The sequence below is a fragment of the Diabrotica undecimpunctata genome, chromosome 4 (assembly GCF_040954645.1).
Source record: "Diabrotica undecimpunctata isolate CICGRU chromosome 4, icDiaUnde3, whole genome shotgun sequence".
Taxonomy (NCBI): domain Eukaryota; kingdom Metazoa; phylum Arthropoda; class Insecta; order Coleoptera; family Chrysomelidae; genus Diabrotica; species Diabrotica undecimpunctata.
This window is the reverse complement of record NC_092806.1, coordinates 138,018,005-138,031,683: the sequence shown is the minus strand read 5'-3', so window position 1 is coordinate 138,031,683 and position 13,679 is coordinate 138,018,005. Positions and strand designations below refer to the sequence as shown.

General features: G+C 33.4%; 1 long non-coding RNA gene across 1 annotated transcript in view; it reads left to right on the top strand.

The window, feature by feature from the left end:
- LOC140438439 (uncharacterized) overlaps positions 1-13,364 on the top strand; it is a 47,356-nt gene extending 33,992 nt beyond the window's left edge. Inside the window, exons 2-4 of the long non-coding RNA XR_011950528.1 lie at positions 1,734-1,830; positions 7,257-7,358; positions 13,215-13,364. This is a non-coding gene — a long non-coding RNA (uncharacterized lncRNA). The remainder of the gene's footprint in view (positions 1-1,733; positions 1,831-7,256; positions 7,359-13,214) is intronic.
- The last annotated feature ends 315 nt before the right edge of the window (positions 13,365-13,679 follow it).

The window sequence follows — 13,679 nt, the reverse complement described above, 5'->3', positions numbered from 1 at the left end:
TTATAGGCCAATTACATTGCTAAATGTAATATACAAAATTCTTTCTGGTATAATCTACAATAGATTATTAGAATAGTCCGAAAATATAATTGGTGATTATCAAAATGGATTCAGACCAAATAGAGCCACTACAGATAACATATTCATACTAAGAACGATACAAGAAAAAGCTTATGAATACGACATAGACCTATATAATATGTATATAGACTTTAAACAAGCTTTTGATAGTGTGAATAGAGACAGAATGCTGGAAGACCTTTGTAATCTAGGTATACCTAAGAAATACATCAGCCTCATAAAAATGACGTTGCAGGGTTCAAAAGTCGCAGTCAGAGTAGATGGAGAACTGACTTCCCTATTTAACATCAACATGGGAGTAAGACAGGGAGATGCCCTATCAACCTAGTTCTTGAGGCAGTCATCAGAAAAACCAATATAACCGGCCATATAAACACCAAATCAGTACAAATTACTGCATATGCAGACGATGTAGTCATCATTAGTAGGAATAAGCCACGACTAATGGAAGTGTTCAAACAAATTGATCCTGAAGCAAGAAAAAGAGGTCTTAAAATAAACGAAGCAAAGACGAAGTATATGACAGTCAAAAGAATAACTGACAATGAAAATAATATCACAATAGACAACTATACTATCGAACGAGTGGATGCCTTTACATATCTCGGCACAGAAATCAATCAGAAGAACTCCGTAAGTAGCGAAATTATTGCACGTATTTCCAGCGGGAATCGTACATACTATGCTAATAAAAGATTGATGACATCGAAATTATTAGACAAAAGAACCAAAATGACTATCTACAGAACACTGATTAGACCCGTAGTAACCTATGGATGTGAAACTTGGATAATGACGAAAAAAGATGAAGCCCAACTCAGGACATTCGAGAGAAAAATACTGAGGAAAGTATATGGCCCGGTACAAGAGGAAGATGGCACATGGAGAATCAGGAGAAACGACGAGGTTAATGAGTTAAATGAAGGTTATGACATTGTAAGATTTGTGAAAAGTCAAAGACTGTCATGGCTGGGACATGTGCAGCGACAAAGCGATGCAAAAACAACTAAGAAAATGTTACAATGGAAGCCCATAGGAAGGCGAAAAAAAGGAAGGCCCAGAACGAGATGGTTGGATGACGTGGAAGACGACCTGAAAACAATGAACATAAGACAATGGAGAAGAAGGGCACAAGAGAGATCTGAATGGAAGGACATAGCCAGACAGGCAAAGACCCATCCAGGGTTATGATGCCAAAAGAAGAAGAAGAAGAATGTTATTGATGGACCAATTATTCCCAATAATTTATCAATGCTACTTTTTGACATGCGGTAGTATTGAAAAAAATTTTCAGGGTGCTCACATAAATCTTCAAATAACATGTAAAACTGTTCTTTAATAAATCTTTTATTTATTAATGGATGAATCCAATATCCATGCTTTCGCTGTTTACTTCTCTCCCGAAGCAAAAGAGCGATCACACAAGTGGTTTCGATGTCATCCATTGCAAAACTGATGTAAATTCAGCAACTTAAAAATCGCAGTGGGGGCACCCTCTAGATTTTCTCCGACAGTGATTTTTTTGTCACCGCGACTACAAATTGCAAGTGGATTGCTAGCTTTAATGAGATAAAATACATGTTTGTTAAAAATTATTATTATATATTTTCGTTTATTTTTTGTGCTTACAGAAAATATGTCATTTGTTTAAGGGCAATGAATTATTATAGAAACTTAGTACAATGGCGTTTTTTGTCCATTGTCTTTACTGGAGCTGCAGCATTGGGAGCGTCACTGATAAATATTCTGGTATGTATAATCTTCACTATGTACATTGTTGGTAAAATATTTTACTAAAACACCAAGAAATTTAGAAAATCAAATCGAAATCGATGTATTAACAGCAGGAGGTAAAAGTTCCCGAACCATTACAGACTAGTTTGACATTCATAATTCTACAGCCCTAAAAATTTTGAAAATAAATAAATTGAGTTTTTTCTATAAATTTCAATGTCATTAGGAATTAAAAGATGCTGAGAGACAACTGAAACTTTGTTATAAAATTTTGGGGGAGGGATAATGCAGCCAGATAATGTTTAAAAAACATTTTGTTTATCAATGAATGTACATTTACATTAATTAATAAACCAAGTGTTCAAAATTCAAAAATTTGGCTGGCAATAAAGCCTGAGAATATTATTGAAAACAATACCCAATATCGTCGAAAAATAAATATCTGATTAGGAATATTTAAACAAAATATTATTGTTCTATCAGAAAAAGAAAAGACCGTACACAAAGAAATAGCGAAAATGGCGAAAGAAGAAAAAAATAAGGGAAATAATATTAAAATCGGATACAAGAAACTAATCGTAAATGAGAAAGCATGGATATGGGATGAACAACATAATAAATTATGCGAAACTAATAGCTTGTAAACACGCTGTCGGATTAAGGGAAATGTACACCGCTAGGATAAAGGGACTAGAGACTAATTATTCTAGAAAAACAAAAAATGGAAGCGAAAACCAAAGGAAAGAAAACATAAATATAGATAGGAATATGACCCTCAAGGAAAAAGCAAGTCCGTCTTTAGAAACTTAGAAAAGATACGTGGATGACATAAATGGACAACAAACATTTAAAGAGATTGGAGATCAAAGAGGAAGTGAGCTGAAAATCGGGAGATGGAACGTCAGAAGCAAAAAGAAATAGAAAAGGCTTACACGGCTTATCGTTACTTCATATCATCTTAAACATTTACATCTGGGACAACAAACTTTATTATCTATTTTACGGCTAAAATTTTGGGTTTTTTCAGGGCGTAATACAATCAGACGTATTCTGCACAAGTGCATAACATTTTTTAGGGCAAGGCCAGTAACGATAAATAGTCTAATGAGTCCATTACCCAGATCACGAGTAGTAGCATCCAGACCCTTCTTTAATTGAGGTATTGATTATGGTGGTTCCTTTCAGTTAACATCAAGCAACCTATGAAATTGTAAAATTTTTAAGAGTCACATTTGTATATTCACTTGCTTTGCTACTAGGACAACTCATATTGAAGTGGTTTATGAGTTAACTACAGAGTCATTCTTAAACTGTTTCAAACGTCTTGTTGCTAGAAGGGGTCTCTGTCAAAACTTGTACTCTGACAATGCTACAAATTTTGTGGTAGCAAACAATCATTTGAAGGAACTGTACTCATTTATAAGTGATACAAATATTAAGTCAAAGTTTCTTGAGCATTTTGCTGATCACCAAATCAATCACTCTCCTCATTTTGGTGGGGTATGGGAGTCAACTATTAAGTCTGTAGGTAAGGGAGAAAACAAATACACATATGATGAGATGTATACTCTCCTGACAAATTAATTCATGTTTAAATTCACGACCCCTCTTACCATTATCCAATAATCCACTTGACCTTGGTGTGCTCACGCCAGGACATTTCTTAATTGTAGATTTCTTAGTGGCTGTACCACAAGAGGATCTCACAGATGTCCATACAAACAAACTCAAGCGATATCATCACCTTACGCAAGTTATTCAACATTTTTGGGCTAGATGGTGGCGAGAATATTTGTCATCTCTTCAGAAACGTACAAAATAGAAAGCAGCAAGTATTAATATCCAAAGGGGCTCGATGGTTATTCTCAAAGATCACAAAATTCTTTCAATGAAATGGGAACTAGGAAGAGTAGTCGATGTGTATCCGGGCAGCGATGGGATAGTGCGCGTTGTGTGTGTTCGTACTGCTAACGGTACCTACATTCAAAAGAGCATGCACGAAATTATGTGTTTTACCGATTAGTGACAATTCGCTCGTCCGATTGTATAGTTATTGACACAATTTCAGTCTGTTGAAAAGCCTTTCAAGGGGACGGGAACAGTGTAGCTAAGCCGACTCTGTGTGCGGCATCTACGCGCCGACTCGTGAGCAAGTGTCAACCGGCGAGACAGATCCATGATGGCGATCAAAATGGCGGTTCATAGTTTTGATGTTGAAGTTTTGATTGGTAAGAATGCAGTATTATCTCTAAAATATAAAAATATACAGTCCACTTAAATCGTACGGATTTAATTTCATACCGAACTGCGGCGATCCAATACAAATCAGGGCTCATTAAACAATATTCTAAAAGCAAAAAATGTATGTAGGACAGCAAAAATTAGAATATATGAAACAGTCATTCGGCCAGTGGCAGTATATGCCTGTGAGACCTGGACTATGAATAAGAAAGATGAAATGAAAATCAAGATCTGGGAAAGGAAGGTGTTGCGGAAGATTTTTGATGTTATTAGGACAGCGGAAGGAAACTGGCGAAGAAGAACAAATAAAGAAGTAATGGAGATGTATGGAAAACCCCTAATTGTACAAACAGTCAAAGCACAGAGAGTCAGGTGGTTAGGTCACATCACTCAAATGCCAGAGAAACGTTGTATAAAAAAGATGCTTTTTGGAGGAGGCGGGTGTAAAGTGTAAAATGAAGAGAGGAAGACCGCGGTCTTGTGTCACGAAAAGTGATTTAAATGGTATAGGAGTGCAGAATTGGAGAGAGAGAGAGCACAGACCGGAAAAAGTGAAAAAATTAACGAATAAAATAAAAGCCAAGGGCCTGTAGTGCTTTATATATATATATATATATATATATATATATATATATATATATATATATATATATATATATATATAGAAAAGAAATTTAATCTTTGCAGATAAGTTAAATAGTAAACTCTTAAATATTGGGGAAATCTGCAAGAAAGACTCTAATAAGTATCAATTGTTTCGCCGAACGTTTTCGCCAAAGAGAATTAATTTGGCTTCTTCAGGGCTGAAAGAGAATTAATTATAATTAGCTACCATATATTATCTATTAAAAACATTATTGATCTTACCGTAACTTAGAATTGTAGAGTTAGAATGTTAAAAAACTTAGCTAGTAACAACATAGTGGTGTTTTTTGTTACTATGTGCAAAAAAAAAGTTTTTTTGACGTGACAACGTCTTAAATTAGGTTGTGGCTCGGAGTCACTCATGAAAAAGTGTAACGCCCGCTCACGTCTGTTACGATGAGTCACCGAACGAGAGAGAGGCCCGCCGGACCGGCGAATGCCTTGCGTCTCTCTCCCACTCAAACATGATCGGTCCGCTGCGCGCGCAGCACTAGAGAATTAGGCGCGTTGAATCGGTGCGTGCTTGTGTCTCTGTCTTTCTCGAGCGTTCTTGGCGTTGGAAAACCGAGAAAGCGTCATAATACAAGTTCACACGTGTGGTTAAAGTATCGTCAGCTGTGTCTGTAGTGAAAATGTGGAGTGCTTAGATTCGTCATTTACAACAACTACAACAATAAAGGTAAATAATTGTACACTAATATTTCATTATCGTAAACTATGATTGATTGATTAATTGTTAGATTGACACAAAAGTTGAGAAACTGAGTTTATAGGTTATGTCATACTATTGACAAATGTTGATAGTGTTAAGCAAATTATTAGTTTAAATCACTCTGCAATCAATCGTAATTCAGTCGATTGAGAAGAAACAGCGCGTTTCAACTGCAAACAACTATTTTGCAATTTAATAATATTCATATCAATAAATATTCTACCGAGAAAAAGACGTTGTCACGTAAAATCTTCGCCCGTAAAACCGACTTTACAGGCAACCGATTTCATTTAACGTTGGAAATGTATGGTAGCTTTGAACTTAAAACGCAAAGGTTTACACAAGGTTAATCGAAAAACCCAATGTAACTTGATTTAAAAGGAGGTAATTCTTTGAATTGTCGGCAATAACTAAATTTTTGATTGTTAGAAAGTTTAAATGTGAGGTTCTGTTTTACCAGAACGCATGTGCTGACAATTCAAGTAGTTCTTTTGAATCTTTATGTCGTTAAGGTTCATTGGTAAAACCGAATGAAGTTAAATCCCAGTATAGGGAAATATTATTTTAGATTTTCTTTTTTAATTATATTATATTATATTGTTCATTTATTATTATAATAATATCTTATTGAGATGTATCTAAGAAAAGCAAGGGAATGTTATCTTTTTTAGTTAATGAAAATTAATTATTAAAGTAGGTTAGTTGTTAATGGATATATCAGTCAAGTTAGTTATCTGTGATGTTGTAGATAATTATAATTTATCCTCCTTCAGCCCTGACGAAGCCAAATTAAATCTCTTTGGCGAAAAAGTTCGGCGAAACAATTGATACTCATTAGAGTCTTTCTTACAGATTTCCCCAATATTTAAGAGTTTACTATATATATATATATATATATATATATATATATATATATATATATATATATATATATATATATATATATATATATATATGTATATATGGTTTCAGTTGTTTTCCGGGTTTCAGTTCTCCTGAAATGGCAATTCTCCTGAAATGAAAATTATACCGCTGATAAATGACGATCCCGCAGTGTTGACTCGTTTAAAGCGATCATCTAAAGCGGTAGTTCTGCGCTTCTTGCCACTTCCCGCTTTACGCTTGTTTGTTCCAGTTCGTATAAAACGTTCCACTACCCTTTGGATGGTAGAGTGATGAGTGTGTAGTACTCTAGCCACATATTCATAATATCGCCCATCTTCAATCAGAGCAACGGCTTTCGCACAATCTTCGACAGTAAGAACCATGATCAATCATAGGTAAACAAAATGTAAGTGTCAATATGAGATAATGATAACCGTCACCAAAGCCACCTCGTCGTATTACAAAATAACTCCAAAATAATCATAATTAAAAAAGTCCTAAATTGTGGGTGGCAGATTCATTTGGCTCTAAAAAATGAACCAAGGAATATTTTGACATGAAACAAAAAACACGATGCTTAGGATAAGGTTTTACGAAAATTCGCAAACGGAATTATTCCACAGAATGTTTCAAAGTTAGGATAATAAAACCACGTTTTAATTAACCCGGTACAATAAGTCAAATATGAAATTTTATCAAAAAACTGACTATACCAAATTAAAATTTATAAATTTATACAAAGTGTGCTAAAAAAATCATCAAAATAGGGCTAAAAATAAAAAAATTGAAATACATTGAATTTGACCAAAATTTTCTGCGTTGCGTTTTTTTTTGCATCTGAGTGAGATTTTATAAATTAAGCACAATATAAGGATATTATGAGGTCCTTGTATATAAGTTATTTTATATAAATGTAACTAAATTTTATTGTGTTTAATATTTTATTTTTTTTTTTAAGATGGTAAAATCACGAGAAGTTTTGCCCCAAATTGTATTTTTTTTCAGTGGTATAGTAGTTTTTGTTATTGTATCAGAGGGTGGACAATATTTACAGAGCGAGGTAAGATATTATATTTAAATAGTTAACATGAATAAAAAGTCTTAAAGCAAAATTAATCAATAAATTACAAATTTAATTACTTATAATACAAATTAGATATGTCAGACTTTAATAACGAAAGTAATCTTTTTTGTAAAAAAGCCAATTGGCAAAATATTTTGCCAATTGTCTTTTATCTACACCCATAAGTACTTTTATCCAATACAACTTCCAAAAATATTTAAGTTTTGTACTCATTTATACACTAACTGCTAAAAAATGGCCTCCTTATAAATTTCCGAAAATAAAATTTCATTGAAAGTTTTATGGGCTGTTTCATATTGAGTAAATTTAAATATTTTTTGCAATCATGTATGATTGTTTTTGACAGTTTTGACGTTTATGTTGTTGTTTTTTGTAGTCGCTGTTTATCTTCTAAGTTGAAAACATTTAGTTAAACGTAATTTAGCTTTTCAGACGTGGATTTTGACTAAGTGAATAATTAAGATATGGTGTAATCTGCAGTAGATGTTGCTCGAATTATTGCATTGCTAGAAGACGGAGGAAGTCAAGTTTATGTATCTGAAACTTTAGTTATTCCGAGAACTACAGTACGCAGAGCTTCCCGTCGCTTTATAGAGACTGGTACACACTCACGTCGACCTGGTTCCGGTCGTAGAAGAGTTACCTCGCAAAGAGATGATCGTTTTGTTGTGATGGAATTTTTAAAATCGCTATTCCACCGCAATTGCCGCATAAAATCGTCTGCAGGAGGTTTGAAATGTGAATGTAAGTGGGAGAAAGGTTTAAAGACGCTTCAATCAAAGAGGACTAATAACAAGAAGGCCTGCTATTGTTCCCGAATTACAACTCAGGAATCGATTCATTTTTGCTCGACAACTGGGATATACAGGATTGAAGCCGAATTCTCTTTACTGATGAATTGCGGTTCTGTTTCAAGTTCAGTGATGACCAAGAGAGGATTTCAACAGATGAAGAAAGTTCTCTACAATTGAACCTTGAACTTACATCTCCGACGCAAAATCCTTAATTGTTATGTTTTCATGCTCAGAATATCATATGTACATCATATAACTAACGACGCAGTAATGCAACGTTTACAAAAAGAACCTGAAGTCTTGAAATCCATTAACAAAATAAAGTTAGCATACTTCGGACATATAGTGAGAAATGAAAATAAATACAGAATATTACTATTTATATTAGAAGGGAAAATGGAAGGAAATAGGACCAGGACGCAGCCGAATATCCTGGCTTAAGAATTTGAGACAGTGGACAGGTATGACCACCACTAGGTATGACCTATTTCGAACAGCTGCTAATAAAATACGATGGGCCATTGTGGTAGCCAACATCCATAAAGGATAGGCACTGGCAGAAGAAGAAGAAGAGAGCATTAGGAGACGGAGAAATGAAAGATATGCCCAAGCTTGTATGTCCCAGAGAAGAAAATTTGCCGGTGGTAATGTCATGGTTTGAGCTGAAATCTCATTTGAAGCTCGAAATGAACGTACTTTTATCAATGGCCCGTGAACGCTCACTGGTATATAGAGGATATCTTGGCAGAAGCAGTAGTTCCATTTGGTCAATTAATCGGTGATAATTTCATCTTTATGCATGATAATGCACGGCCTGCAAAAATCATGACAAATTACGTGAAGTAAGCAGGAATTAATATCCTAAAATGGCCAGCCTGCAGTCCGGATCTAAATTTCGTCGAGAATATTTGGGATGAACTTCATCATAGGGTTAGAAGTCAACCAGGCCAGCCAGAAAGTCTTGCAGAACTTCAAAACATCCTTCGTAAACAATATGAACGTATTCCTCAAGTTTTTATTTAAAATTTCGTTTCTCTTTCCAATCATGTGCAAAGGGTTATTAATGTTTTAGGGTATGATAGCCGACATTAGACAATTTTGTTCAAGTTCACTCGTAATTTTTATCTTTTGTAATTCGTTTCAATATTACACTTTTTTATTTTGTATCCTGTATAATTAAATAAATTATAGTAAGGAATCAAGCAATAATGGCTATTTTTTATTTTAAAAATGAAAGATGTTGATTATACAATATGAAACAGTGTAAAAAACTTCCAATGAATGTTTATTTTCGGAAATTTCTAAGATAGCAACTTTTTGTGCCAGTCAGTGTATTTATTATTAATATTATCATAATTATATTTCCTTTTATAACTGTGCGGAGTTGGCTTTCCTAATTACCTTTCTATCTAAGTTTATATATAATAGCCCTAACATCTGTATGATGGGACAAACTAAAATACATGCAAAATTCAGATAGTTGACAGTTTATTTTTTTTTATTCATGTTTTTTAATGTCTTACTACTATGTATATACTTAATTATGAATAATAAATAAGATCGAAGGTAGGAGCGGAGCCGGCCGCAAACAATTATCCTGGTTAAGGAATATTAAAGAATGGACAGGAATACACAATACCGGCGAGCTGTGTCACGCCGCCAAGAACAGAATTCTAGTAATGAGATAATCGCCTACGCACTTTGGTGTATGGCATGTTAAGAAGAAGAAGAAGATATATATATATATATATATATATATATATATATATATATATATATATATATATATATATATATATATATATATATATATATATATATGTATGTATATATAAATATATATATATATATATATATATGTATATATAAATAAATATATATATATATATATATATATATATATATATATATAGTAAACTCTTAAATATTGGGGGAAAATGCAAGAAAGACTCTAATGAGTATCAATTGTTTTCGCCAAAGAGAATTAATTTGGCTTCTTCAGGGCTGAAAGAGAATAAATTATAATTAGCTACCATATATTATCTATTAAAAACATTATTGATCTTACCGTAACTTAGAATTGTAGAGATAGACTGTTAAAAAACTTAGCTAGTAACAACATAGTGGTGTTTTTTGTTACTATGTGCAAAATAAATTTTTTTTTATAACGTTGGAAATGTATGGTAGCTTTGAACTTAAAACGCAAAGGTTTACCCAAGGTTAATCGAAAAACCCAATGTGACTACATTCAAAAGGAGGTAATTCTTTGAATTGTCGGCAATTTCGTCTCTCAATTCTTCTTCTTTTCGTCTGTCATCGTTCATACGTGAAGATGGCGTCAATTCTTCTTCTTTTCAGCCGTCTCTTCTTATAATATAATACAGGATGTATACGTAGACACAGAAAAAACATGGCGGCGTATCGCCAATAGGACACTAATCTCCTAACGTCTAAACGGCTCAACGTACAACAACATACAAGGTATCGATGTAAAGTGGAGGAGCCAACAAATACGTACACAGAAAAAAAACATGGCGGCGTATTACCAAAAGGACACTAAGCTTATAACGTCTAAACGGCTTAACGTTCAACAATGTGCAAGGTATTGACGGAAAGGGGAGGTGGTAAGGAATATGTTAAATAAAAATCAAACGCTATTCTCCTATTTCTATCAGAAACTAGTTTTAGATAACCCAGGCGTTTACCTTTGTTATCTAAGATACTTTATGTTTTCTGTTAATGCTTAATTATATTTTACACTGTAGTTTTGGGAATATTAATTTCATCCGTGACTTCAAGGATTGTTTATTGCTTAATTATATTTTACACTGTAGTTTTGGGAATATTAATTTCATCCGTGACTTCAAGGATTGTTTATTGCGGCAATAATTTTTAACTAGCGGACCAACTCGACATCAAGTTTTTTAAATAAAATTTTTATTTTTCGAGAAAAATATACAATATACAATCTCAAATGATAAAGATGACATGGAATACATGCTTAGAAAACTAATTGAAGAATAATTGGAGCTGAAGCAGAACAACTCGATATCGATGACAATCAAAAAATAAATCCATGCAACGAATATAAATACCTGGGCGTCATCTTCGACCGTAGTGGAAAAGACGAACGAGAAATAGAACATCGAATTGTACAAGCACGAAGAGCTATAGCATGTTTGAACAGAATTCTATGGAGTAAAGAAATATCAAAGAAAAGAAAATGGAACATCTATGAGACAATGGTTAAAACTAGCCTACTTTATGGAGCTGAGACATGGAGAATAACCGAAAAATATAAGAAAAAGGTCGAAGCCACGGAAATGGATGCCATCAGAAGATCGATGAGAATATCAAGAGCCGACAGAATACGGAATGAAGTGATAAAACAACAAATGGGTATGAAGGGCACTATAGTTGAGGATATTGAGAGAAAACAGCTCATATGGTATGGGCATGTGAGCCGAATGGGGGACGAAAGATTGCCTAAAAAAACGATGATGTGGCAACCCCCAGAGAAGAGGAAACGAGGAAGACCACCACAGAGCTGGACCCTGAGAGTTAGGAAAGCGATTAGCGCTCGAAATCTGGACGAATACCTAACTCAAGACAGAATACAGTGGCGTTTGGGAGTCGGACAACGTCGTAAGACGTTATAAAAAACCGAATATATATAATATACAATATATACAATGACCGGAAGTAAAAATATTTTTATTAATAACTCAAAAACTATAAATGATAATTTCGTGAACTTACATTTTTGAACTCTACGTTGAATTCTCTATTGATTTGACTAATAAAAACGAAACCGGAAGTCGATCTCAAAACCGGAATGCAATTTTTAGTTCATCAAATGTCGACATGGATATCATTTAGCAGTAAATTTTGCATGCTGATCACGAATCCGGTGTCAGATTTGCTCTATCTTGACGTTTTATGCTCATTTCGGGTCACGTCCGGTGTCGGATCTCAACCGGAAGTACATATTTAGATTCGTCTCGACGAGACCTTTCGATCCATATATACATTGTGGAGTCTAAAACTTAAAGTAAATTTTAACTTCCGGTCATCTCAAAACCGGAAGTGAATTTTTGTACCAAAAATATATCTTGACAATCTCATACGTAATACTAATAATATTCCGAAAAAATATTTTAATTATCTAATATGGTTTTTGAGTAAAGTGGTGGACAAGAAAAGGGCTTAGCGTTTTAGTATATTATTCCGAAAAAATATTTTAATTATCTAATATGGTTTTTGAGTAAAGTGGTGGACAAGAAAAGGGCTTAGCGCTTTAGTATATAAAATGATTACCAACTCTAGAATTTTTAAATTTAAATTCAATCATTTTATTAAAGTAATACAGCGATTCACTTAATTTGACAAGAAATTAATTGTTCTGAAGCTATTTTCTTTTTGCCATTTGGCGATTTTAAAGTAACTACTATTTAAATGGGAATAAGCCACAATTAAAGGTTAAAGTAAGTTTATTGACGTTTCAATTTCCACTTGTGGAAGTGGAAAGTGGATAATATAATTTTATAGTATAATACCACATTAGTATGTTTGTATTTTGAGAACGATTTCCGAAGTGGAAATTGAAACGTCAATAAACGTACTTTAACCTTTAATTGTGGCTTATTCCCATTTAAATAGTAATTAAGAAATTAATTGTAGAATATAGTTTGACGTTTGTAAGTGTCCGGCTTTGGTGTTTTCGCAGCCTTTCGTCTTATCGTGTGTGGTTTTAGAGTTATTTTAAACTGTCCTATATTTATTATTTGAAAGTATACAAAATTGGACACTTTGGACACACAACATTGGCCTGCTCCCTTACTAATAACCTGAGCAAGACAAGAATGTCAATGCCTGAGAATGTGAATCCATTAAATAAACAATATGCAGAAGGCTCTACCATACTGGTGTAAAATAATGTTTAAATTAAAAATTTTTCATAAATATTTTTTCAAAAATGTGCAATTTGTGATTTATGTTAAAGATTTTGTTTAGTTGATACATTGTTTATAAATTTTAGTCAGAAGCTATACACATAAAGGCGACGAGTTTTAAATGGTTTCAATGGGACAAAAGTAATCGCATTTTGTTGTCGATGTTTATCCTACAGACAAAAAAGCCTATTTCTTTCCGGTGTTACGGTATAATTTATCAAAATCGGGCACTTCTACTTGTGGTAAGTATATACAGTGATTAGTGTCTTACCACCCGGCAAAATAGCGGAAAGGATAGAAGATAAAGTTGTGAGATAGTATGAGATAAACTAGTTTTTAGACGTGGCTATTTGACTTCAGTCATAATTATACGGATGACCTCGAAAATATTTTATTTTAATAATTTCTGATGTTAGAATAAATGATTGAATAAATTAAGATATATTATAGTAAAAAACATTAATTAGTAGCGATTTTAACTTATAAATCTTTAAGTTAGTTAATAATAAAAATAACTCAACGGAAATATTTGACTAAAGGTAGGTATGTTC